Source organism: Gallus gallus, chromosome 14, assembly GCF_016699485.2.
Source record: "Gallus gallus isolate bGalGal1 chromosome 14, bGalGal1.mat.broiler.GRCg7b, whole genome shotgun sequence".
Classification (NCBI taxonomy): Eukaryota; Metazoa; Chordata; class Aves; order Galliformes; family Phasianidae; genus Gallus; species Gallus gallus.
In genome coordinates this window covers 1,461,324-1,488,199 of record NC_052545.1, presented here as the reverse complement: position 1 = coordinate 1,488,199, position 26,876 = coordinate 1,461,324, and the positions used below count along the sequence as shown (strand labels likewise).

Genomic DNA, 26,876 nt, shown 5'->3' with positions numbered 1-26,876 from the left:
AACCAGCTGCATTTGACTCCTACACATTTCTATCATGTAAAGTACCCACACACCTCATTCTCTCTGCCTCAGTTACCTATGACCTTTCTCAACATCATGGGGATGGGGGACAATAAATTAGCTGAGGACCGTGGACAACTCGGCTATTTTAACAGGGACCAGGCAGCTGTCCTTCTACAAAGGGTTTGGCAAACTGTGAAAACTGGCAACAGAATAGATTGTGCAAAAGGGAAAACATCATAAAATGAAAGTCATAAAAGTCTGTCGTCCACTAACAACCATGAAATGGAACAAAGGGACTGTGTTAAGGGAGGAGTTAGCATGTTCTGCTTTGCATGGGTTATAATTCTGATTTTCAAATATTCTATTAGGTACTGTATGTAATAACTGCAGTGGGCAGGAAATATTGTTATTGATCTGTACCACTCTATGAAGTGCTTGCCCTGGCAGGCAGCAGAGGATGTGTAGGAGTTATAGCAATCCCTTTATCAGTGTTTGTTTATAACTGAATCCTTGCTCTGCACCTTGTTCAGGACCTTGCAGGATCAGGCCCTTGAAAATGCACGTGCAGGCCATGCAGTGAGGGAGCAGGATTTATACCACACAGCAGAGAGATAAATCAGGTTCATAAAACATGTTATTTCCAGCTGCGATGTTATACGTACTGCTTTTGTGAAGCAGCAGGAGCCATTTCCTTTTCCCATACAGCTGCTTTCAATATGCAACAAAATGGTTTAAATGCCTGAGAAAGCACTAAGCATGTTTTACAAAACTGCCACACCAAAGATTATTTTTTTTAAGAGAGGAGAGTGGAAGAAGAGTGTATGGAAATGAAGATGTCTCCTTGTTAGGCACGAGAACCTCAACAGCAAAGAAGTTTCTTGCTAGCCTTGTCACCAAGCAAAATTCATCTCAGAGCAACCAGCGGTACTCCAAAGTAAATGAGTTCCAACTTTGCTGCATCTTTTCCTTTGGGGAAACTGCTGAAATACAAATCCCAGCACGATGCTGGTGGGTGTGTTAGCAGTCCCATGCCATCCCAGCCTCGTGGGTGCTCTGGGCTGGAAGGCAGCAGAACCTTCTCAGCTGACTATTTCCCCATTACGTGCTGCAGCGCTTCTCTTGTGCTTTGTGCAGAGGCCTTTTAACAAACAAGACCTAGAAAACAGCCCACATAGCAAGCGGCCCCTTGGCCAAGGGATATATTCTGATATTTCTCTTGTGGCTACCAGATCTACAGAGCTGAGAGCAGGCTGAGCCCAAACACACCCAAACCCATTCTCATAGAGCCAAGTAGCGAGCTGCCCCACCGCACAGGGGGAGCATCCTGCTCTGTGTGCTGCACCAGGGGCAGCAGGCAAAGAGCTCAGAGCCTCAAGTCCAGGTGGGAGATGTTCTAAAATCTCTCAAGAGCCTGATGAGCTTTTAGATAAGATTTGTTTCATCTCTGTAATCATCAGCTCTCTTCATCTCAGTATGGTTTGTTTAAATAAACAAGCAGCAAGGCTTCAAGTGTCGTTTCACCCATTACATGTGCATCTAGACAGCTGAAGAGGCAGGAAAGAGAATAATAGAAAACTGATGAGGAGAAAATAATAAATAAGACCAAAAAAAGGAATGAGCACCCTTAGGGTTATAGTCAGCATCCAGCTGAGAGGTCTGCGGGTACAGAAAAGATTATTTACATTGAACTATGAATTTTAAAAGTAATATTATATAAGCCTTCCAGCTTTAACAATTAAAGAGAAAAGTAATTATAAGAATTACCCAAATGTTAAATGGCTTGAAAATAACTAACGTATTATTTCTCTCTCCCTAGTGGAATGTTTTGCACGACAAAAAGAACAAGTTTCTGAAAGATGGGTAGGGTGGATGGGTTCTTTTTAATCATTCATTTTAAAATGCAAATATTTTAATAGGTTTCTTTTAATATATATGATAATGAGTTTATACATGAGACTCAAACCACAGGCCAAGTAAGCAGATGTCTTGTCAACAAGGTCTAAAATTTAGAATCATTAGGGCTCTTTTAAGAAACACACTTGCTCTGACATAAAACTGAAGCATATTATAATATTTCACATTCACACTGCTCAGTGTGACATTTTTTCCTCATTAAAATGAAGAATGACACAGCCAGAGAGAGCCCCATCTTTCCTGCTTTGTATTTGTAGTTCAAAAGATGGCTCTTAGCAAATTGTCCCAGAGAGACAAAATATTAAGCACCTTGAGTGCTGTTCTGCATGCAATTAATTTCACAGCCTTTGAAAGTTTTAATGTGTTGTGGTGACCAGTGAAATAATAAGTAGCTGCTGCTCATTGTTTGCATCTTGTTCACTCTCTCTTTCCTGCAACCTGTCAAATCCTGTTTAACTCTGCTTGTTTCTTTAGGTGTCAATTCCTCTGCATTGTACAGCTTTTGTGATGAAATCCTGCACCTCTTGTTCACCCTTTGACTTTGAAAAGCAAAGAATCAGACAGACCCAAGCAAAAGAATTTCAGTGAATGATAACTGATGCTGTTTCTGAAGCAACAGTAAGAAAGCAACGAATGTGATCATTAAGCAATACCACAAAAATGAGGCCAGGTTTCTACCTGTGTTAATTACCTGCCGGGTTGATTTCTGCCAATCCACTGAAATCAACAGAAGGTTTCCTACTGAGGCAGAGACTTTCAGTCAAAGTTCTCTTTCAGATGGACACCTTTCTTCCCTTGGTGCACACACACATCCAAAGGCAAATTCCACCCTTTGGCTCCCATGAAGTATTGAAAATTATCCCAAATGCCAGCACACACGTCAAATACTTTCCTTGTGATTAAATACTGTTGAAAAGATTACGTATTGGGTGAAAGGGGTGATGAAAAAGAATGTGGTTATTTTTCCTAAAATGTCAGGAAAGCCATAATTAAAAATGAACAGTGCCATAAACACCTCCACTGGTGCAAATAGAGGAATTTGCAGTATGAAATATGCTGTCATTGCAGAAAGTTTGACACCAGATTTTACAGCAGCAGGGGATAGGCTTTCACATCACGTCTTGAAATCAATTAGCTTTTTTTTTTTTAAGAATAATTTTTAAAGAAAAGTTTATTCAAAGAACTAAGCAGGAATCGTCAATACAGAGGTTTGAGGTTACACACTGAAGATCTGAAAGTGAGTTTTTACTCACCCTAAGAGATCCAAGAATGTTTGTCTCTGAGATAGACCATACTGCCATCAGTGCATGGAGTAAACCAGCAGCCCCAGCAGAGCCGGTGCTATCCCTGTGCACTACACTGGGAAGTCAGGGAGCTCAGAATCCTTGCGCCAGGTGGGGCTCACGTGGACAAGGCAGATGTAAAAGGATGGCACAAGTGTTATGGTGGACACCAAAGTGGCAGATTATGGAGACATAACTCTCATTTCAGCATTTCTGTTCCTCTCTTGAGGTACGTTTCATTCCACCTTTCGCACTTAATAACAGGACTGAGAAAAAGGAATTTGATATTACTGACAAGAACACATACATTATTCTATAAAAAGCCTAACAAAGTACTGTGCAGACATCCTGCACATTACCTAGATGCAGAAAAGAGTAGTGGAAAAATAATAATAATTAAAAAAAAAACCACCAAGTTTTCAATCTGTTGTCCAGTACCTACAGCAGTTTGCATTCCTGTGACCTGAAGTCGGCAACGGCCAGAAGCTTCAAAGGGCTCAGTGGCCCAACACACAGCATCCAAAGACACCTCTCAAGAAAAAGAGTCTGGGCAGAATTTTCTGGCACAGCCAATCCTTCTTCAATGGCTGTAAGCCAACAGAACTCCCTGGGGATCAGATCTCTAACTGAACTTTCTCAGAATTTAAGGACCTTCAAAACCTTCTTCAACTGTAAAACACACCTTCACCCTGCTTTGTGCTATGAACACAAAGCAACACATATACAAAATGCTTCTCCTATAACAGCGCTGTCATAAAGCAGTCATAATTTGCTTCCTAAGGAGAGGATGAAAAAGAAAAAGTAATAGATGATAGCTGCACTGCCTAAATGTACTACTGGAAGAGACCTGGTCTGCAGCAGTGAGAATGGTATTGTATCCTATATAAAAGCAGAGTAGAAAAATCAATGGAAAGCTTTTCATTAACCTCTGTGAGCTCGGAATTAAGTTCTACCTGTCTTGGAACAGAAGTCCTGTTCCAGCAGAAAGGCTGCTTTCATCTCTCTTCTCAGAGACCTGAACAGTGTTTATATTTGTGTTCCCTGACTACATAGGTATACTCCATTGGAGGTCCAAAGAGTAACATCTTGTTTCCAAAGCAGAAGACACTAAGCTTATCTCATGTCCCTCCCAGGCTGAAGGCTTTGATTGAAAATGTATATAAAATAATTTTGTACAGATCTTCAGAAAATAGCAGAACTTGCATATATACAGATTTATTCCAAAAGTCATTAATCATCAAAGCTTTGTGCTTCCATTGCTCTAAACAAGGGCATAAAACATTACCCTTAAGGGTCAAATTCTATGCATTCAGAAAACATACCAAGTACAGTATGAAATATTTCCCAACTCTTTTCATTGTCCAAAGTCAATACACAATTTTCATGTTTAGATGTTTGGTTAACCTTACTACAAATACTCTGTTTTTCAAAGGTTTTATTTCTTCTACAACTGCAGCACGTTTCTGAGAAATTTTTAGCAGAGATTCTGTGGTTGTATAATAGAAAAAAATATAATTGCTTGAGAACTGCATTTATTGAGCAGAAGAAAAAAGAAATCACCTTCCAATAACAATTCCCATGTGTAACTTCTGTATGAACTTTTCAATTACTGAGGTGGAAATGTAATAAGAGAGCATACCATGTTTACGGAGCACACTCAAGGGTATAAAATTAAACGAATTGGGCTTCCTACAGATTGAAGAAACTGGTTTCATTTTAGTACCTCCTCTCTGAACAGCTACCATCCGATATTATCCAGAAGTGCACAGCCATCTGGGCGCTCAGTTCTGTGTATCTTTAAAGTAACCCGATTTTAGCACACGCAGAGCAGACACTCCTTGAAAAAACAGAGGTCTTTTCCACACTGACAGCCCAGTCATGAAAATACCATCCAATACAAAGTTCTCTGCTCTCACAGAGCAGCCAAATCTGTCACATACTTCTGTCAATTATACCAACCCGTTTATCTCTGTTGTCATGAAAAAGGAGTCTGTTCTACTCATCTTGTTTGAGAGCACAAATGACTCATGAAATAAAGTAAGCTACATTTTTAAGTTGTGCACTAGAGAAAGCTGTGTATGCTTTTGCTGGTTCTAGCTACATACAACATCAGTGCTGGGTGGAGGGGGGGAAGGAGAGAAGGAGGGAAGGAGAGAAAAGAGACTGAGGAAGAGGCAACCCAGTCAGGCAGTGGAAAAGTGGAAAATGTCAATCACATTTCCAGTGATATGCTGTTGTGCAGTCACACATGCTGTGGGTTACCACCCATAGAATCGTAAAATCACCTAGGTTAGAAAAGACCATCAAGGTCACCATCAGCCTGGCCCACCAAGTCCCATCACTAAACCACATCCCTCAGTGCCACGTCCGCCTTCTCTTCAATACCTCCAGGAATGGGGACTCCCTCTACCACTTCCAATGCTTGATGACAACTCCCTGTAAATAAATTCTTCCTAACATCCAATCTAAACCTCCCCTGAGGCTCAGACAACTCATGCCAAATTGCTCCTTGAAGAAGGCAGTGGAGGGTAACCTGACATTTAACTGCTAGATAATAATTTAGCAATACATGAATCTAAACAATAAAATGAAAAATGGCCTGTTCCTGTAAGTGAATTAACCTTCTTCCACTCTTGAACTATGTTTCTAGAAGGCTCACAGTAAAGCACTGTAGGAAACAAATTCATTTAATATGAAACAGGTCTGTGCTATACTACATACCAACCTTAAAGTGGCTGAGAACCATCATGTACTTTGAGTTGCTTTATCAAAGCAGTTTGTGAGGGAAATGTTTAAAAAAAAGCAGTGAGAGAGAAAGCAACTGATAAAGAATCAAGACAGACAACTCTATGGGGGTGTTTCTAGGAAGGAACTCCTATCTGTGAAATCAGTAGTAGCAGAAAAGTGACCATCAATGTACCAGAGATGGGAGTCCGATATTTTAAGGTAACTGGACATAAGATAAGGCAATGCTTTAAAATGGAAGTTATGAGCCACTGTAGTTAGCATTCAGTAACACCATAATTGACAAATTGTCCTTACTGAGGGATTCTTACAGAAAAAATCTGTTTGTGATGGATTAGTGTTATAATGGCTATCAGTATGATTATCAAGGTGAAGGGTTGAAGGAGTAATGTTCTTCCTTCTTACATATTTGGTTCTTGTTTTCCCAACAAAGAGCATGGCTAACTAAGAAACAAAGTGAAGGTGACAATATACAATGGAGAGATCCTTCAGGAAAATGTTGGCAGCCAAGGATAGGATAGCCATGAAGAGACACATAAATGGCTGCATTTGTTGCTAGCATCTTAATCCAATCTCAAAGATAAAAACATACAGGATTTTTCTCGTAACAGTATCTTATTACTCCAGAAGCACAATAATATTTACTATCTCTAGGAAGAGAATTTTGCTCTAGGGAAACAAAACAAAAAGAAATAATCAAACTCATATAGGCCATTATATCTCATTACAAAATGGAACCTCTGGTTATCCTAGTACATGTATCATGTAACAGAACCCCTGTTTTGTGGTTTACCTCAGACAAAGGCAGGTGAGGACTAGAATCCTTACATCTGATTATTACCTGCCTGAGACTTGATCTACAGCATGCACTGTGGGATGTCTTACGTACCTGACCAACTCTGCATAGGAGAATTGCCTCAGAGGTAGAGCACAACAGTCAATAAACTCTGAGGAAATCCAGCAGCTTGCTATCTAAAAGCTTTCTGGGCTGGTCAAAAAATGTCAGGTGTTTGCTTTCATCAGAACAGATGGACTCCCATGAAATACTTTGATTTCCATATGACAGAGGAAGAGAAAGCCTCAAGGCTTTGAGAATGGTGATGAGCCACCAGTGTGGCATCTCTGCCTCAAAGAAAAGACAAAATAAACCCTAGCATGAATCTGGAAAGTCATCTCCAGAAATTAGAGAGGCATATTAACAGGATTTAGAATACATTTGTGCTTATTCTTCAGGATATCTGAGGACAAACTGAAACTGATAAAGGAATGGTCTCTGTAAGGATGGGGGCAACACAGATTTCATCTTACAAAACACAACTAAGCATAGCTTGTTCAGCTCAGCAGAATGAAGGCTGTCTTCTATAAATATTCCCAGGGGAGTACGCAGCATGGAAGCAGAATAAATTTACAAGTAGTTACTTAACATCCCAAATTCTAGTTGAAAATATTCATTTTATCAGATTTACAAAGTATCAGCTTCTTGAATTATTCTTTTTTTGTATGTTCTGTCCTTGGTGAGCGAAAACCATTACCTGCATCAATCAAACACCAGCCAATGTCCTTACAGTCCAGAGTGAATGTGAATGACTTCAAAACTGTACTCATCTTGTCCTGTTTCACAGAATTGTGTGGTTTCACAGAAGAAAAGTCCTGACTGACTTACAGAGGAGTCCCTATACTTCTTAGCATTAAAATTGTTATTTGTTTCATCCTGCAAATGCTTACACTCCCATGAAAGCAAACGATTCTATTGCTGAACTGGTATGCAGAGTTATGTTCATAAGGAAACAAAGTTAGCCCAGCTCGTTTTTGTTCTCGTGTTTTCATGTTAGTTGCAAGGCAGTGAATAAAATATTCTAGACCATGTTGAGTGGTACACAAAGAATCCTCACCGATATTCAACAATTCCCCTCCCAGTCTTTGCAAGTGACATTCAAAATCTATCATCTTAGCTCTAGAGGAGCCCACAGCCAGAGCCAAAGTTGCAGCCATGTCCCACGGCAGGCAATATGGAACGAAACTGCTTTAGATCATACAAAATCAGCCCAAGCTGTTTAATTGACATTAATCACAAATGTGACACCACTTAATTCACTACACGAACATTACTAAACAGTTTTGGCCTCTGGAAAGCCTTAATGACCTTTTAAGAAAAATGCTCTAAGGTTTATTCCCAGTGTACTGAACCTGAAGGATGCATGAATATTGGACAGGCTGTGTATGTATGTGAGGCCACTAAACTGTGAACAGGTGTATGTCCCTCAGAGCATTGAGCACAAGGACAGAAATAACACTTGCAGGGGGGTTCATGTTAGCAGTCTGTATGATATAAAAAAAATTCAGATTTGTGTTTAATTTTTCTTTTCAAAATTGCTGCATTTGAATTAGTACTTGGTTTAGGCTGAGCTCCTCTGTTCAAGCCAAAGAGGTGCAGGAAAATCATCCCTCCATCTTTGTCCTTTAACAAAAAAAATGCTGCACGAATTCAGAATACTTAGCAACAAGGTATTAATTACACACGTGTAAGATACACAAGCATTCTCTGGATGGCATTGTACTTATATGAAGCATACCTCAGTTTCAGAGGGATTTGATGCAAAGTTGTTTTGTATTCCAATTACGATAGCTGAGTGCCATAAAAAATACAACAAAGCTGAAAGAAGCAGGAAAACAAAAGCATCTCCTTCGTCCCAAATGAATTCAACTTTGCTGGCTTTGGCAGCCCTTCAAAGATCAGAAAAAAATATATATTTGTTTGATTTTTTGCTTCTTTCCACTTAAGGTCAATGATTAAAACAGGATCAGCTCAGTGAGTACACCCCCAGCTCACAGGTTTTTGGATAAACCTACTAAGTACCATTTTGACAGCTGTAGGGAAATAAAAAAAAAAAGATACCAAGACTTTTTATAACAGCTTTACAGAACAGAGAAGATTCGTGCTTTCTCAAGCAGTTAAAAGCCTGGGCCACAAGGCAGAACTGCTCTTTTCTAATCTTCTCTCTGCAACAGACCTACTTGTCACCCAGCAAGTCATTCACACCAGAAACTTCAGAGACGTATGTCACAAGATTGACACACAAACCAGATTCAGTCCCCAGTAAATAAGACCATCAGCAGAGCAGCTCAGCATCAGTAGGTTTGTCAATTGGTGGGAAATATGAAAAAGGGTTCTTCTCAGAATGAGCAGCCAGCCCTGTCTAAAGAGTTGTATCTGACATGCCTTGTCCTGCCATTATTTAAGGCAGTCATCTTCACAGTTCAGACAGACACACAGCTCCTTGGAATGCAAAAACAAACAAAGACCAACATGAACAAACTACCACTAAACCCCAAAGAAGGTGTGTGTTTAGATAATGTGAAGCTTGAATCTCTGGAAGCTCATAAGCAGGCAGCGCTGTGGTCCTGGACAAACATCCTATTACCAACTTCAAGGATTAGACTGAATCCTCGAGGACTTTAAAAAATAAAAGCAACTTCCCTTCTGCTCTTGTAACGCACAAATTCCAGTCAGACAATCTTCCTCAGAAGCAAGATAAACTTTCTTTCAGGGGAAATAAAACTAATTCACCACAACGCAAGACAATGGGAACTGTCATTCCAGGGGATGGTAGAGCAGAAATCTTTCACTGGGTACCTCACAGAACCTTTCAGTGTTCCAGCAGAACAAAGTATCATTACCAGACGCCATTTTGCCACAGTGCCCCTCTGCTGCCATCTGTCACATGGCCACAAAATGCAATGGGATATGGGTGGGAAGGTTCAGCCTCTGCTGCCATCCCACCAACAGCCGCCTCTGACGTCGTGGGCCACCACCATAGAACAGGAGGCATTACTTTCGGAGCAGCCTTTGTATTTAATCAGGTATCTTTTTTTCTGGTACAAAATTTGATGTCTGATCTTTATCAACAAAAATTATGAACTGTTTATGAACTGACAAATGTAAATGGGAAAGACTGATTGCTGGAAGCGGCTGGGAGGTGAATCCAGAGAGAAACACTCCTTTCCAGCAGGTCAGAAGTTCTTCACTCCTTTTTTGCCAAGTAAACTTTGGGCAGTTTTATGACTGTAAATTAAAGAGTCAAAGCAATGCTATTTTTCCATTCATTAAGAATGAGAAAATCAAAAGCCACCCTCTCCTCCCTGCTCTGGAAGCAGGAAAGAATCCACCAGATATACTGTGCACAACTTACAATAGAAAACAGCACAAACTGCAGAAATCACAGGGAAAGAATGCCATGCTTGAGAACTCATCACTGGTTTTTGCAATGACTTGAATGCAAGAGAAATATCTTGCTAAAAAATTTTAAGGACCATACAGAACAAAGCTCTAACACAAAAGAGTTGAAAATAATTCATTATAAATCATCTTATAACAAAGAAAAGCTAACAATTGAAAGGACTTGCATTACTAACAGCTCCTCTGAATTATTTGTATAATATTTCATTATTCAAAAGAAATAAAAGAGCAGCTAATGGTCTGATCATATCCCCATTTAAATGAATGGAAACCTTGTAACATCTTTTTTTAATCAAAAGCCAGATCAGTGCAGGGATCAGAGCCTGCTGGTCATTTGCACAGTCTGCAGGATGACATCATCTGCAATAACTTAAGCACTTGGAGCATTTCAAACAGGTATCCAAGAAACACAGAGCACACAGAGTTTCATATTCCTGGTCATTGCAAAGAGTTGCTGAAACTTCTGAAAGAACCTTTTCTGGGAGGAAAAAAAAATAAGGAGGAAACAGTTCCTTTGATTGCAATAGACATTTTAGTAAATAAAGAAAAATGGGACAAATTATTTTTAAAAAAATCCCATTAGAAACACCAAAATATTGATTAAGCTGCTATGACTAAGCTCTTGAGAACTGAAGCTAAAAGAAGTTCTAATAATCAAAAGAAAGTCTGTTATAGCAAGAAGTGTTATGGCATCAATAACTGTTAATGAGCAACTTCAGCAGCCTCCTGCAGCAAGAATAAATCATCTATCACTTTCAGAGAGATGTGGTTCAAGGCTTGCTGAAAAGCAGCATGATTACAGGAAAGCTAACTCAATTGCTACAAAATGCTCTCCACTAGCTTTCTGAAGGAAAACTTTAAGATTATAAGGGCATTTATTAGCAAAACCAGGCCCCATGCTAACGCTGGGTTTTGCAGCTGCTAACAAATCGTAGCTGGAGCATCAACTGCTGTTCACCAAATGAGCAGGAAGAGCAACTCTAAAGTCAGCACATAAAAATATCCTAGTTTTGGCTGGGATAGAGTGAATTTTTTCCATGGTAGCTTGTATTTTGTGTTTTGGATTTAAGATGAAGATCATGCTGACAGCACACCAATGCTCTAGTTGTTGCAGAGCAGTGTTTATGCTAAGTCAAGGACTTCACAGCTTCTCGTGCTGCCCTACATGAGAAGATGGGGGGAAGAGCAGCTGAGAGGGGACAAAGCAGGACAGCTGGCCTCAGCTGGCCAAAGGGACATCCCACACACGCTCAGCAATGAGCTGGATGGGGGCAGCCACTGCTCAGGGTTCGGCTGCATGCGGGACAGCAGGAGGTGAGCAACTGCACTGTGCATCACTTGGGTTTTGCCTTTGGCAGAAATAAACAACCACAATAAATAGATACTCTCCAATAAAAAACCTGTGCTTAACTTTTTTCTTCCTTAGGAGAAAAGAAATGGGGAAAAAAAGTCAACATAAGAAGCAGGCAGTGGTCTCAGTGAAAACCTTACAGAATTTGGGCTGTTTTAGAAGACTGCTTTCTGCAGGGAAATACAGACAGACTAATTAGTGACAAACACATACAAATAATATTAATGTCCCCTAGAGATGCTTTAAATTTTGGCACTGATCACTCTGTATTTATATACCTTTACAACTTCTTCTCTACTGTGCAATTTCACTGAGATAAAACTCATTTCCTATCTGATGGATTTTTAATCAGAGGATCTCAGTATTCGTATTTTTTTAATCTTTATGGTTTGCAGGCGTTAAATGACCATTTCAAAATTGCTGATTGGATGATGAATACAGAATCCATTATAATATGTCAAGAAAAACTAATTGCTAGAAGTAGATAAATTAATTAGTCCCTGTGACTAATTCTGGAAAGAATCTTTACTCTTCAGTGGAACAGCCATTGGAGTACAGGCTGGGAGATTAACCATACATGGATTACACTCTTGGCACTGCTGCTACCACTTTGCTGGACCTGCCCAAGATCACCTAGAAGAAAACCTTCACAATTAGCCACACATTTTGTGGCTTATGTTTTTTTTTGAATGAACACCACTGGCAAATTAAGAAGGCAACGATCAACATCAGTGCCCCACCTTTATTTTAAGTAAACATCACCTTCACATGAATCAGTGAGATTATGTGTACAGATGATGCCCAAATGCTTTTGTAAGCTCGGTGTATTTCACGTGCTCACAGTGCTTGTTCTATCAGCTCTTTATAGCCACGGAATTTATCCAAGTGAAACTTAATTATGTTTTTCTTGTAAGACTTAATTTTGCTTTTCGTGTTTCAGAAATGCAAAAGAACTATTTCTAAAGAAGCTTTCTTACCTCTCTCACTTGTTTGCTGTTCTCCATCAGACATGCAATGCTGCTCTCAGTGTTAGCTCAGGAAGAAATCAGCTTATTCCCATCATTTCCTGATTTGATGTTTCAGAATCTCATCAAAGACTGCCATCCTGAAGTCTTGCTGGTACACGAAGAGGGGGAAGATCAGGCTATTGTCTCCCTTTCTGTTCATGGAATAAACCTGATGAAATAAAGTTCACATTTTAGCATTTCCATCACACACTATAGAAAAGTAGGTTAAAAAACAAAATGCTTATTTCTGCTAATAAGCTTTTCTCTCACCCAGCACGAAGTACAAGCAGCAAGCAGTATCATTACTTTCAGTTAGAACATGGTAATATTTTCCTAGGCAAACTTACCACTAACTGCTGTGCTACAAAAGCCACAGGGCCTCACTCAGATTTCATTTCTGTCTATTTCCATCTCTAGAGCGGAACAAGCACAGATCCTTGGGCAAGCTCATTTTGACCTGCAGTTCAGGTTTCATCTTCCTGTACAAAGTATTTGACTGTGCTGGAATAAAGGACGGCATGGTTAGGGAAAGACTGGACTTTCACGCCCCTTCTGTGCCCTTGGTTTATTGCACAACATGTTGGAGATTGCAGTTTTTCTTTTGCTGGATAAATGGAAGCTATTAACAAGGAACTTGTAGCAGAACATTTAGGGAAACATCGTGGGCTCTTCATTAGCGTAAATGCCAATATATACCACAGTCACTAATGCAAGAGAGCCAAAGACCTTTAGTAAGAAGGATGGAAGGAAAGGAGAGAATCAATATATTTTTTTAATTTCTGCTTCGTTTAATCTAAACATTTCACATCTCTCATTTGTGAAGTGAATACTAAGTGAAAAGCTCCAGCATTAAACTGTACACACAGATCAATCGGGTAAACCACACACTCTTCACACTTTCTTTCCAAGTGCTTTCCTGAAGTTGGAGCAACACAGACGTCTCTAAATAAGCCCCCTGGGATAAGCCCACACTCAGACTACCCTGCCCATGAGTCACACTCAGCTGTTTCTTTTGCCCACAGGAATGTAAATGCAGACAATACCAGCAAGGCCAGTATGAAAAAGAGAAGTTTTCTAATAATCTGTGTATTTGGACCCAGCTTTCCGATGTTTGTGCTACTGCAGAAAGTACTCTGTCCTACAATGCTCCTTATTTCCTCCTTCTACATGGATACTTGTTTTATGTGATATTCTGATTCTGAAGATGCTGCAATTACACTGTAGTGAATCCACCGGTGCAAACCCTGCTGTGAGAACTGCTCAGCAGCTCCAGAGCTTGGGATGCTCAGCTCCCACCTTCTCTGTCATCTCCATAAAACATTTGTGCAGCTTTGCCCTTTGTATTTTCTATCCAACAAACTCTTGGTTTAGAACTCGATCCAACATAAAGGATGGTCTTTAGAAGGGGCTTCAGAAAATGTTTCAAGACTATTCTTCATCCACTGAAAGACTATAGAATGAGAATCTCATCACTCAAAATGTTTAAAGAGACATTATCAAAGTTACAGGCCTCAGCCCTAACAGAACCTAAGAAACGAGAGGTACCATCTACAGACATTTTCTTAACTTCGAAATTTCCCCTAGCGAGCCACGTGCTGCAGCTTCTCAAAGGGTGCTGTTGCAGTGCATGCAGAACTATGAGTATTAGTTCAATGATCAGGATAGATTATCAAAATATATGAAACCAAAGTCTGCGCCCTAAAGCAAGTCATAAAGAAAAGCAGCCATCTGGAGCTTAAGAAATGTTTCTAGCTTTGTCAGTGAGACTTTATTATAAGCACACAATATTGGCTGCTAATTCAAAAAGCTACAGCTAAGCATTCCCCTCCTCTCCACGGATTTTAACATTCAGAATTGTGATCTTCAGAGAAACATCTTTAAGCTTTTGTAGCTACAGGAGAATGACTACAGGGCCTTTGACTTCCCTCATTCACACCCAATATCCAGAGCAAGTCTGGATCAATGCGTACTAACAAGTGTGCCTTTGGTCCTTGCCAAATTCTTGCTTTCTTACTGATAAAGGACCTCACATCTGGCATTATGAAAACTAGCAACACAGAAAACCAGCTGAAAAGTCTGACAAGGAGCACCAATGCAGGTTCCTGAACCACATTTGTGTTTTTTTAAGATTTATGATCCCAATGAATGCTTCTGATCAGGAATATACTTTCAGGAACCATGTAATCCTGCACAATCCCTGCCTTGTGCTGTATTTAGAGCACGTGCACACACACACACACACTTGTCACCTGTGTAGCACTAACCCTCAGTACAGCAGTGACACCGGAATGCATCACAGAGCAGCGCTGCTCTCCCAGGCTGTGCTCCAGCATTACAAAGAACAAACTCCAGTGAGGTGAATGCTGTGCACCCAGAGACCTTCGTTCCACCCCCAAGCACAGCAGTGACAGCATTGTAGTGCAGATTGCTGTGGTGGAAATACATCTGGGATAGCTCACAGCTATGCTCTAGCTTATGGAGATTTCCACCTCCCTGCTGGGAGATGTCAGCAGCCAGCAGCCCTGCGCTCGCACACGCAGTCACATCACGTTCCCGTCAGATCCCAGTAAAGGTGGGCACAGTGCCTGTTCTGACAAGCCCAGCAGCAGAGCGGGCAGCACAGTGTGCTGCAGTCAGCCCTTCCAGACACAAACCCAAAGGCAGAAAGCATCCTGAGCTCTGCAGCCTGCCCTCCAGCCACGCGGGAGATGGACAGAGCCGGTGTGTGCCATGCAGATGACACATCTCGTTTTGAGGGCAGCCCCGAGGCACACCAGTCAGTTTACTCTTTCTTTTTACCACTGAATATTAGTCAATTTATCTATAAATTCTTGGGAAAGATGTTCAAAAGCTGAAAGAAGTCTCATTCTTGCTCCTTTAAATATTCCTTCTGTTACACTCTCCCTCCCCAGACAAACTTAGATGCCTCACTGGAGGAAGTTCCAAGGGCCAGCCCTATATTTCTCAATGCATGCAGAGATGAGGCATGTAATTGTATGTTATGGTTATATTCATTTATCCTTATGTATTTACAGGTCTTTCTAAGCCAGGAGGTGCACTTGCCAACATGCTGGGCATCTCCACTGGAACAAGGCACAGCTTGAATAGCCCTTCTTGCAGTACCTGTAGTCAGCAGTAAGTGCAATAAGAAGAAGGGCTCCTTGCAGAGGTTTCTGCACATAAGTGCTCTCTATAGCATGTTCATGTTCCCAAAGCAGAATGTCTAAAAAAAAAGAAAAAAGCAGCTTTGTGTCACATGATGAAAGGTGCCCTACTTACTAAGCCAAGGCACTTTTTGTTGCTTTGCTTTCCTGCTGGCCAGGATGAACAGATGGCTTTTGGGGGAAAGAAAAGGAACCGATGACACTGAAGTACAGAAAAGATCAGCAGGGTCACCAGCGTGCACACCTGGGGTCTGGCTGAAGGATTCCTGCATCTTAAAGTCGTGAGCAGTGAGAGGTGCCGGACTCAGCACTCCATGAAAGGTGAGTTACGGCTGCAGTGTGAGCTCACTTGGCTGCTTTCCCTCACCCCGGCTCACGGGAAATGGCAGCTTTGATGGGCTGCTGATTTTGTCTGTGGAACGTATGAAACATGAGGCATATCAGATACAAGTTCAGAGCATCTGGGCTAAATTCATGGTTGGTATTGATGATAATCTACACTGCTTCAGGTGGCATTTTAAGCAGGTTAATCAATGTGCTGATCAGCATACAACCAGAACTATCTTACTTGGAACAATATGTCTTTTGTAAGGAGATGCAGAACATGTCATCACACTAAACTTGACATATATTACTCTAAGACACATACGGAGATATTTGAGGAGGGCTGGGTAGCATGCCAGCATCTTCAGTATGTCAAGACGACAACAGAAGCTGTGCTATCAATTCAGAAATACAGCAAGACCTAACAAACATGTCATGCGAGATGCACGCCATCCTACACCTGGCATAAAGCCTGATCAGCATAACTGCAGTGCAACATGGCGAAAACCCATGTAAGCAACTGGCATAGGAAGGAACAACATTTATAGGAAAAACAGTAAAAACATATCCTGCAGTTCAGATTCTTTGGGGCTCACTTTCTCTGTCATGCCATCTCTGCATGTAAAGGGTTAAGCTCAACCATCTCCATGTTCTGTCAAACAACAGGTAACCAGGTCGTGCCCCCCAGTACCAGAGCCTCCCTGCAAACCTAACTGTGGGCTGTAGTTTCTGGTTTGAAAAACAGTGAATAAATTTTCTTCAAGGCTTCAAGCTCTAATTATATCCATGTCCCTTAAGTGTGTTCCTAGGGATAGACAAGTGGTGAAACTTTGGCCTGCAAAGCAGGCGGCTTCCAAGAGACTGCTTGATGCTCAAGTCAGGATAGAGCGTTCAAATATCTCTCTGTATAACTGAAGCCCTGGACCAAACTGCTACACCTCTCAAGAATGGGCAATTATATTTCTTACTCCATCTGAAAGGTGATTTCATGCTTCAGGAAGTAAAGAAAGTTTGTGCATTGACAATATGAATGCAGATGCCTCCCACAATGATTGACACCAGAGGTCATGCAAGTGGAGTTTCATTTCTACTCCCAGTAGATCATGCAGCCGACTGAATTAACGGCTCTTTAGGAATTAGAAAGTCAAAGTTTTGACAGCTCTGTTTTCCCTCTCTGAAATGGGTTCAGTTCAGAAGCCCTCCTTCAGGTCTGATCTGCTCCTCACAATTATCTTCTTTAATAGACAAAATGAAAGCCACCGACACTCAAAGTGTACTGTCATACAGAGGCGAATTTCATTCACTGCAAAGGACATAAGTGGCAATGAAAGAAACTATTACGTACAGCAAGTAGTAAAACACACTGTCATAAAGAAGAATTAATTCCATAGAGCTGTCAAAAACTGTCTCTGCCCCAATCCTAAATGCACATCTCAAAATGAGAGACCTCGTACAGCTTACATCTGCAAGACTAATGCTGTTAGTATAGAGTCACTTTTGCAATTTTTCCTCTCTTACTAAAGAGTGAAATTTCCAGTACAATAGGAAAGCTATTGAGCTGCAATGCAAATATTGTGACAGCTCATAGGAAGAGCAGCTCAGCATCTTCCCCTGCTGTGTATGCTCAGGCAGTACCCTCACTTCCTCTTGAATGAAAGCATACAAAACATTACACAGAACTGCAGTGTCAGGAGGGTAACAACTGCACTGTACTTCTCTGCCCAATGGCAGGCTGAGTCAGCCCTGCACGGAGGGGGTAAGAACTGAAGAGGATATCTTCGTGCTCCCTGCCAGCCACACCATGCACAATGCCTCTCTGCTGGAGCGCCGTTCATTCAAGCCTATTACTAAATTAACAGACTTTCTACCACTGCTCATGCAGATCTCAGTCAGAAAATGTACTCTGACACAGTGCACAAATGGTTATTTCCAGACTATTTTTCACAAAAGCCATCAGAGGCCCATTTGTCAGAATTCTCAAGAATTGCTTTCTGCAACACAAAATAGGGCAGTTTTGCTGGAGGGGCCATGACAAAAACCTGATCCTTACACTCAGCCATTGTCATTAATCTGTTTTTCTTCTTATAAGGGATGCCTTACCAACTTTATTTTAAAGACAACACTTCTGGTACAACTGCTGCCACAGAAGACTGTAAGCAACCTCAATAAAACTGTTTAATTCACCTCTTTTCTGAGCTGAATATCTTTGTATGATGTAGGAAAGATTTCTCCTTCATTATCATTATTAAAAAAGAATGCAGAGAAATCCATCCTTCTTCTATCCTTTCTCTTCACTTTTCCTTTGCAGCCACTAAACCCACTGCACATTTTCAGAGGTGAAAATTATCACTGATACGCTTATGAGGTTATCATTGATTAAATAATGGCAGTGCATTAATGTATGTAATAGAGACTTCTTATTTGATAAGCAGTTACTGATCAGGAAGAAAACAGCAAAATGGTAACAGCATAAACCCAGAAGCATGCAGTGTCTGTGTGAGAGACAGATGTTCACCCAGCCTCAACCAGAACTACGTATTACTAAGTCCTGACCAACATTTGATGCTGATTCAAGTCCACACAGAAAAAGAAGAGTTCCCAGGAAGAACATTCAGATGAGCAGACATTAGCTAGCACATGATCCCACATCGCACTTGTACAGCTTAATTCACTGCTGCTTCCAGACTATCAGTGTTTTGGACACGACACAACAAGGAAAACAAGGCACTGTGCAGTTCTGCTGGTGTCTCACTGTAATTTCCAGAGTTATATATTATGGGAAGGTATCAGAGATGCTGATTGCTTTCAAATGTAATTTCTTGATGGAAGATAAAGCTGAATTAGAATGAAACTTTGGGAAACTCTGACAGCAGGAAACCACCACAGCAAACAGACACAATGTTCTCCAACAGAAACTGAGAGTGCTCATCACTGCCCACTGGCATTATTTCCTACCTTGTTACAATGTCAGTTCCAAGGTACTTTAAGGAAGGAGACTGAGACTGGCTACAGTGATGCCGTACTGATTTACCCCACTTGAGCAGCTGAGAGTTTTTGCCTCCTGGAGGGCATCCAAGTGTTCCGGTGGCCTATTTGGGAACTATCCAAGCATTTGTGTTCCTGGATAGAATGTAAATAGTCGAGAAGGAATGTGAAAACAGCCTCTCAAAGCCAGTTTGGAAACCTCCTGAAGTCCCTTTTTTGAGCACTGATCACTGTCCAGCTGACCTACACAACAGACCTCGAGGTTAACCCTTCCCTTGACCTACTGTCATTCTCTCAAAGATGAAATATCTTCAATTCCACACTGCCCAGGGCTCTTGGTTAGAGCTGACTGATAATGATTTAACAGTCTGTTTTTATTGGGTCTCCTCCCTTCTCTGTAACACTTTCACACGCTCTTTTTCAAGCAGATGTAAGTTTAAGTGTACATGCCACGGTAGGCAGGACATCCATCTTTCAACTGGTAAAAAATGACAGATGTTGAAGGGAGCAGTGCTATTCTGACTGAGAATTTGGGCAGTACATGCAGAGGCAATAAAAATCCACTTAGAAGCAGAACCGCTGCCTCCCCACAAAGGCTCATACAAAGCAGCAAAGCAGATGCACCCACGATATGAGGAATGGTTGTCCAAGGCCAGGACAGTCAGGATGAGGTAGCGGTTCTCTGCTTCAGACCCTTAAACGTGATTTTGACTATTTCAAGCTAACCAGCGAGTACAGAAAGTTTGGTCAGTGCTTCACAAACATCAAGTAATGTATATCCAGTCAAATATGTTTATTTACCTATTTCCAGTATGCCTTCATGAAAAGTAATACAAATTCATAATCAAACAGCACCACCAGTAATGAAAAACACTCCATCTGCCCTTGATATCCTCCTTAGGACCTCACAGTCAGGGTCTAACGTTCCTTACACTGCCAAAGGAGCCCCCCACACACCCAGAGGTCGGGCACCCCTTCAGATGTGGCTGGCAGGTAGCAGCATGCAGCCTTCTTTTTTGTTCTTTCCATGCTAATTGCTGGGAACACTTTCAGCTGGCTCTGAGTACACACAGAAGGCAAATGGCACAGCAAGCTGTGTGTTTGTGTTCGCACTGCAGAGGAGCAGTAAGCAGACTGGCAAGTTTTTCCTAAGAGATCTTGGAGTGGAATAACATTGATGCCCCATGCATTATGCAAAAGTGAATGGATTGATTAGTGGGTCACATGATACCGAAGACCCATTATACAGTTTCCTTTAAATAATTAAGTACAAGAAATTATACTACTGCTGCACAGCTAACTGGGATCGTCTTCCTGCTTAGATTCATTACGCACTTCACTGCTAAGGAGAAAGCTAAGCAGACTGTCCCTGCATTGAGGCCCTGCCCTCAGTTCTGTGGGCACTGTCACTTCCTTTGAGGCACACCCTCACAGTGTCCTCAAGCACTGCTTCCAGCGCTGTGCCTCTGTGCAGTGGGGCCTCTGCTCTAGCAGCGATTTGGCAGCCCTTCATTCATTAGTGCAAGCAGCAAGTGCAACTGATTTGTTTTTCTAAGCATTTCCAGGGTGAGGTTTTATGCTTTATTTCTTGGCAAAAGCATTGCACAGCCAAAAAAAAAAAAAAAAAGTGTTCAATGACAGAGAAAATATTCCCATTTGAGATTTCTTTTTTTACCCAGAACTGACCATGAGGTCACGAGGAGCTGTGCTCAAATTCTGCTATTCGTACACTGCCCGTCTCATATCAGGTTTGCTAAAAGATTCAAGCGGTGCCAAGTTTTAAGAAGGGCATGTAGCAGCCGAAGGAACTGAATTAATTAAAGCTTAAAGGCAGAGCTATTAACCAGCACCCTCCTAATGCCAGCAGCTTGAAGGAAGGCAGCACACGGGAAAGGGTGACCTGCCTGTTACTTCAGCAGCGTTTGTACAAAGGCACAAAAAGGGATGGCATGTGCTGTATCCTCCCAAAAGCCACTGAGAGGCAGATAAAATAAGTCCTGCCGTTTTTGAAGGTTTCTCCTTCAGAAACACACGTGGTGTTAAAAAAGAATTAGCTATAAAAGTACAAGAACAATGAATCAACTGCATTTCACTAACTGACAGGTCCTTTATCAACCTACAGCTGAAAAAAACCAACACAGGCACACCTCAGATGTACAGTGACTGATCTGACCTCCGGCAGCCAACACGATTTGGAGGGATTTAATGGATTTCCTGTATTTTAGAAGACATATGCCAATGTTGAGAAGGGTTGGCTTCTTGTGTTTCACTTTCATCTCCCAATTACCTTGACAAGAACTTACTGTATGCCCACCTATTTCAATTTTTCATCATCTCCTAATCAGACCATTTTATCAACTGATAGAGAAATAAAATATAAGGAGCAATCAATAGTCAGGGCACGAGCTCAGGTAGGGCTCTGCTTTGGGGAGCTGACACCGCTTTCCTCCCGTTCTTCCAACAAACCAACTGCTCAGCTATACCTACCGGAGTGCCTATTGAGTCACCCTTTTCTGGGGGGATTTTCTTGCTTGCAAGTCAACCATTGATAGGGCACACAGAAAGAATACCTTTACGTTTTTCCCCTTCCACCTGCATTTGTTTTCACTAAGCACGTAAGAACTTAAACGCGCTGCACTAACTGTGTTCATTTCTCCATCAAATGTGGCAGAAATCAATGCCTCGCTTCAAAAGCTGTAGTCGAGGCAAGGTGTAGTCTCTCACAGACACACTCTGAATGTGGCTGTAATCTCATTTACCTAAGGATACCAAAGACCACGCTTGTAATTAGCATGTGTAATACCTGTGTACATCAGCTGTAGGAGGCTCTGAAACTCAACAGGGTTTTTCTGTAACACCACTGAAGCAGCATTTTTCCCAAACACACTTACAGTGAGAACGTTTCCATCACTAACTCAGGGCCATCTGCTGCTGCTGAGCGCCGTGCAGGAGGGAGCGACCCGGCACTGAGCTTCGGGATAATGGAACTCACCCGTCCAGGAGCTGCAGAGCATCTCATAAGTTGCTTCACAGACTCATTTTCAGGACATTCTTCTAACCTCATTTTGTTATCTTTCCAGACAGGAAAGCTCACTTCAACAGAAGAAAAACAAAACCACACTTCCTTCTTTTTATCTCACCAGTGACAACCAAACAGAGCAGCCACAAGCTGTCACAGGGCTACGGTCACCTCTACAGAACCACATCACATCAAGCTGTAGGTGCACAGAACTGAGGCAATACCTCCTTTTCCTTTTTAAGGACATTGCCTCACATTTGCACGCATGTTGACACCATTCCCTTTACCAGATGTTTTGCTCCTGTAATCCCGTGAGTTCTCCTTGCTCAGAGGGAAGACGAGGGACAGAGCACCCTCACTGTGTCACAGCAGGATCCAGCTCAGAGGGACACCTCATCCGCCCTTATCTGCCCTCCCTTCTGTGCACGTTCACTACTCCAATACAAAAGGTGGCACTCCTTGCATGGAAATCAACTGGCTTTACAGACCTGTGCTGGAGGACATCTTCCATTTCTTTCCTCCAGAAGCATGAGCCCAAGCTGAAATTCTCTTTTGTTTCCTGTCTGCTTAAACCCTTTCACATCACTTCAGCGTTTGCGTGCACACAGATATGCCGATTCCCAGCTGAAGAGAGTGCAGCTCAAGAGTGCTTGCTCTGCCAGAGGCTCTGCGTGCCACAGCACTCACTCTGACATATCCGAAAGCTTCTGCTTCTTTATTTCAGTGTGAATTTCTGTTTAGAAAGTTGTTATGTACAGAAAAAAAAAAAAAAGACAAAACACAACTGAAGACTCAATAATAAAATCTCGGAATGGAAACAAAGCACACAGCTGACCAGGAGCAATTCTCCCTTCATTGCTATTTTCAGTTTAACAACAACTGAAACTCAAGAAGTGTTTTTGTTCTGTGTTCAGACACAGTTTTGTCCCTATGTCAGCATCTTTCCCCAAACATGAAGAGGATTTTACAGTCCCTCTGAAGCAAAACCTCTCCTGTACGTTTAAAGCTATGCAGGTACATGAAAGCTTCCCCCATGACTCAAGCATGGGTAGACTGCCTTGATGAAATGCACCCTAAACGTTGTTTTGTTTTTTTCATAAGAATCATGAGACTATGGAGCATGCAAGCTAAATTGTAATGAAATGACTGATGAACAAATTCATCACCAGCTTTACAAAACAAAGATCATTGTAAATTCCAGAGGCCTTTCATAAGCTGTAATAAATTATGTGTTATTTGATTCTAGCTACTTTCAGGAATAGAAATGCAACAGTGACCGTAATCATGCATTCCATGTGTCATTCACCTCTTAATTAAATGGGCCCTATTATTTTCGGCCCTATGATATTAGCTCCTCTACTTTCCAGCTGGAGAGCTCATGTGCTGCTTTGTATAGCCACAGAAAGGGAACAAGGATGCCACTTACAGAGCGTATTTGGCATTTTGACGCTGGATGAAAAGCCAGTGTTTGGAAATTCCATCTCAGAGGGAATGGAGCCCCGGCTGTGGACAAGCTCACCTGAAGCTCCTCAGACAGCTCATGCATAAAATGCAGCTGGATTTCTTTCTCCCTTGCAGTCAGCAGGAAGCGGTGATCAGAATCAGGGCTAACAAAGCTGTTATCACAGTAACGAGAGAGAAAGGTGGGGAGAGTGTCCCCTAGCCTCTTTGGTTCATGGAATACATTTGGATAAGACTACCTGCAACTTGTTGCAAGCATCCACTTCTTGAAATCGCTGCAGGCAATTATATCCACAGCTAGTTCATGGTCTGGAAACTCAGGCTTTCAGTCAGATATATCCCACCTTTCCCACAGCAGTCAATATTTGTGTTGCCAATAGATGAAATGAGACCACGATTCAGCTCAGCCATTGTGGTAAATCAGGAGACCATCACCTTAATGACACCAAATAACCTGACTTAAGAGCGCAGGTCTTTCATTGCCTTACATGTTAAAGAAAATCCCCACTGGAGAGCAGGAGGGGGAAAAAGCCTTACAAGAGCTGAATTATCCCTTATACACACAAGGAAATGTTTGAAACCAAGTAGGTGTTGCATACTGTAGGCTTGATCTTTTCTTAGACTAGCAAGGGATATTGCTTCGCGTTTAGAATAGCAGAGACCTTTGGAGACTCTGAAACATACCAGCATAAGCTGATGTGCTGTTGGGAAGGGCTATCGGGACAAGCTCCTTTTTTTTTATTCTCCTAAAGACAACACTCAATGAATGTTGGGTTTCAAATACAGGACTTGGAGGGAGTTTTCAGGCAGAACACAGACATAATGTGTATTTGCAGTGGGGTCTTAACTACAACGTGGGCGGGATGTGGCATATCAAGTAATCACCAAAATCCACCTGTTTCCTTTCCTGTTGCAAAGCTGCCTGACAGGTGAGCAGATCGCCTTCTTCTGCAGGAGTCACTGACAGCACCTACAGCTCGAGTGCTGAACTCTGTGCAGCTCAGGCCTAGCCACAATTTTGATATGCTTTTTATTCCGCCGTTCTGAGTGCTCTGGCTGGAGGGTAGAAACCCAGCTCACCACTAAAGGCCCATTATAGCTAAGGAGAAAAATAGTCTTGTGGGAATGGTGCCAGGAGAGGAGATTGGCACTCGTATGGATTTGGTCTGGGAATGTCAAGTAGCTTCTCACCTCCTCATCTATAATGCCGAAATGAGTGTTAGCAGCACTAAAGGGATGCCGCGAAGCTAAATCCGCACAGGCTCTAAGGCACTTAAAGGGCTTCAGCTGCAAGGCATGACAGAAATGAAACACATTTTTATTATTTTTCTCACTCACTCAAAGAAATACCTGAGAAGAAAGCCAACATTTTTGTAGAACTTAAAAAACATGAGATACCTGACTCATTTACCATCCGGACCTAAAGGAATGTCTTCCAGTGGATGCTATGTGAGTGAGCTTTCACACAAAAGGCCCCAAACAAACCTTTCCACCAGGAATTACTTACAAGCTCTTTCCACCAGGGACTTACTTACAAGGTCCCTATACAATTCACAAATAGATTACGGCTATTTGCTTTGACTTTCCCCCCATCTTTCACTACGTAGATGAGGAGAGGAGGAGAAAGATCATGACCCTCTCCACAGATAAGTGTTTGCATACTCACTTGTTTTCCTCCATTAATGCTGACAGTAAGAACAACCAGCAGTTTTGTGGACTGAATTTTGTGGGCTTCTCCATCAGTTTCAGGAAGAAAACAGCACTGGCTGACCCACCTCTGCCTGCAGCTCCCCAGCTCCTGAGAGATGAATGTTCCCAATCACTTCCCTGTGGTATCCTCATGTACCACACTTTCACTTCTCTTAATCATTTTAACTCACCCTAGCTGGTTTCAGAAGCCTGCTGAACTACAGGTTATGTTTACATTTCAGATGCAAGTTTATCTTGCAGCCATCGTTCTGCCAGCACTGAAAGCAGAAGCGAAGCTTTCTGGAAGCAGGCCAAGCTCTCAGTACTTGATCTCCATCCACTAAGCGCTAAAGGAAGCTCAGCCACCACATTTGTTTGCTTGGAATAGCTTTGCTGCTGCTTCAGCTGGGAAGGACTCTCTGTATTTGAGTACACATCGCATTAACACACCGTGCATTGTCCTGACCAGACAATACTGCCCCGTCAGAGGCACTGTTCTGCCACATCCCCAAGGAGCGTCTGCCTGAAGAAACATCCTTGCTTCCTACTTACTGCTAATGCTAACACGACCAGTATTTGTTTTATAGGCATTAATTACTCCCTCTTCACCTCCAACACTCTCCCCCAAACACGGCACAGCAGCATTTCAGCACAGAACACACCTGGCCTATGCAGGATGGGATCTCTGATGGTCCCCCAAACATCTTCTGGCGTAAGAATCTCTGACCATGCTCCCTGGTTCACACCAAAAGCCCTATAGCTCAGTCCCTGAATCTCAAGGTAGCATCTAAGAATGCTTCAAGATTTCCAACCTGTGCCATGGTCTGCCTATAGTCAGTTATGAATTAACAACGCCTGCAGATTTTGCTACTTCAATAATTCATGACTACAGAATGCAGCTTGAATGCAGGGGAGAAAAAAGAATTACTGAGGAAAAGGAAAACATACGTAACATTTTTCAGTGTCTTAAATTTTAATCACCGAGAAACAAAAAATAAATGAGCTATGGGCATTGTATAATTGCAATAAATTTTGAGAAATGAACAGTGTCCAGAGAAACCCAATTAAGTTTAATAATTTTGTGCATCAGAGACCGGGAGGATGGGGGGGGATAAATCTAACAAGTTACTGATGAATATAAAGTTTTCAACTGCAGAAAACAATGTTTAAATTAATATGACACATGGTAATACTTTTGGCTGCCTTTATAATTGATTCTCCCTGTTAAATGAAGAGGAACTTGTGCACAATAAGCAGATTGCTGAGAGGCTACCCCCTACACAGAGATAGCAGCTAACTTCAGCCAGGCACACACTAACTTACTCCCAAAAGGACAGCCTCTTTTTGAATTTACTGGGCCCTCACTCATGGGCTTTGTAGTTTGAGGCCCAGCATAACAGCAAGCAAAGGGATCCAAGCGCTCCCCAAACCTCACAGCCGCTATCTGGGGCACACACTGCTATTCTCCCCCAGTGAAACCTGCAGCAAACCCTCATGATGCAATAACAGGAGAAGGACGGCCACTCTTCTGTTCACTGATCTATTCTCACACGCATCACAGTGAGTACGAAGGCAGCATAATGAGGTCCTCACATTGAAGCACTACCCAAACCAAGGAATTCTTGAAATACTCACTGCCAGATGTTTGATTTCATTGAGTTCCACATCAGAGCCACGATTTGCCAATCACTTCT

General features: G+C 41.9%; 1 long non-coding RNA gene across 5 annotated transcripts in view; it reads right to left on the bottom strand.

Annotated features, from left to right (window-relative positions):
- LOC121106796 overlaps positions 1 to 26,876 on the bottom strand; it is a 195,014-nt gene that overhangs the window by 115,610 nt on the left and 52,528 nt on the right. For all 5 annotated transcript variants that reach the window (XR_005839855.2, XR_006931503.1, XR_006931506.1 and 2 more), the window contains one exon: positions 12,511 to 12,709. This is a non-coding gene — a long non-coding RNA (uncharacterized LOC121106796). The remainder of the gene's footprint in view (positions 1 to 12,510; positions 12,710 to 26,876) is intronic.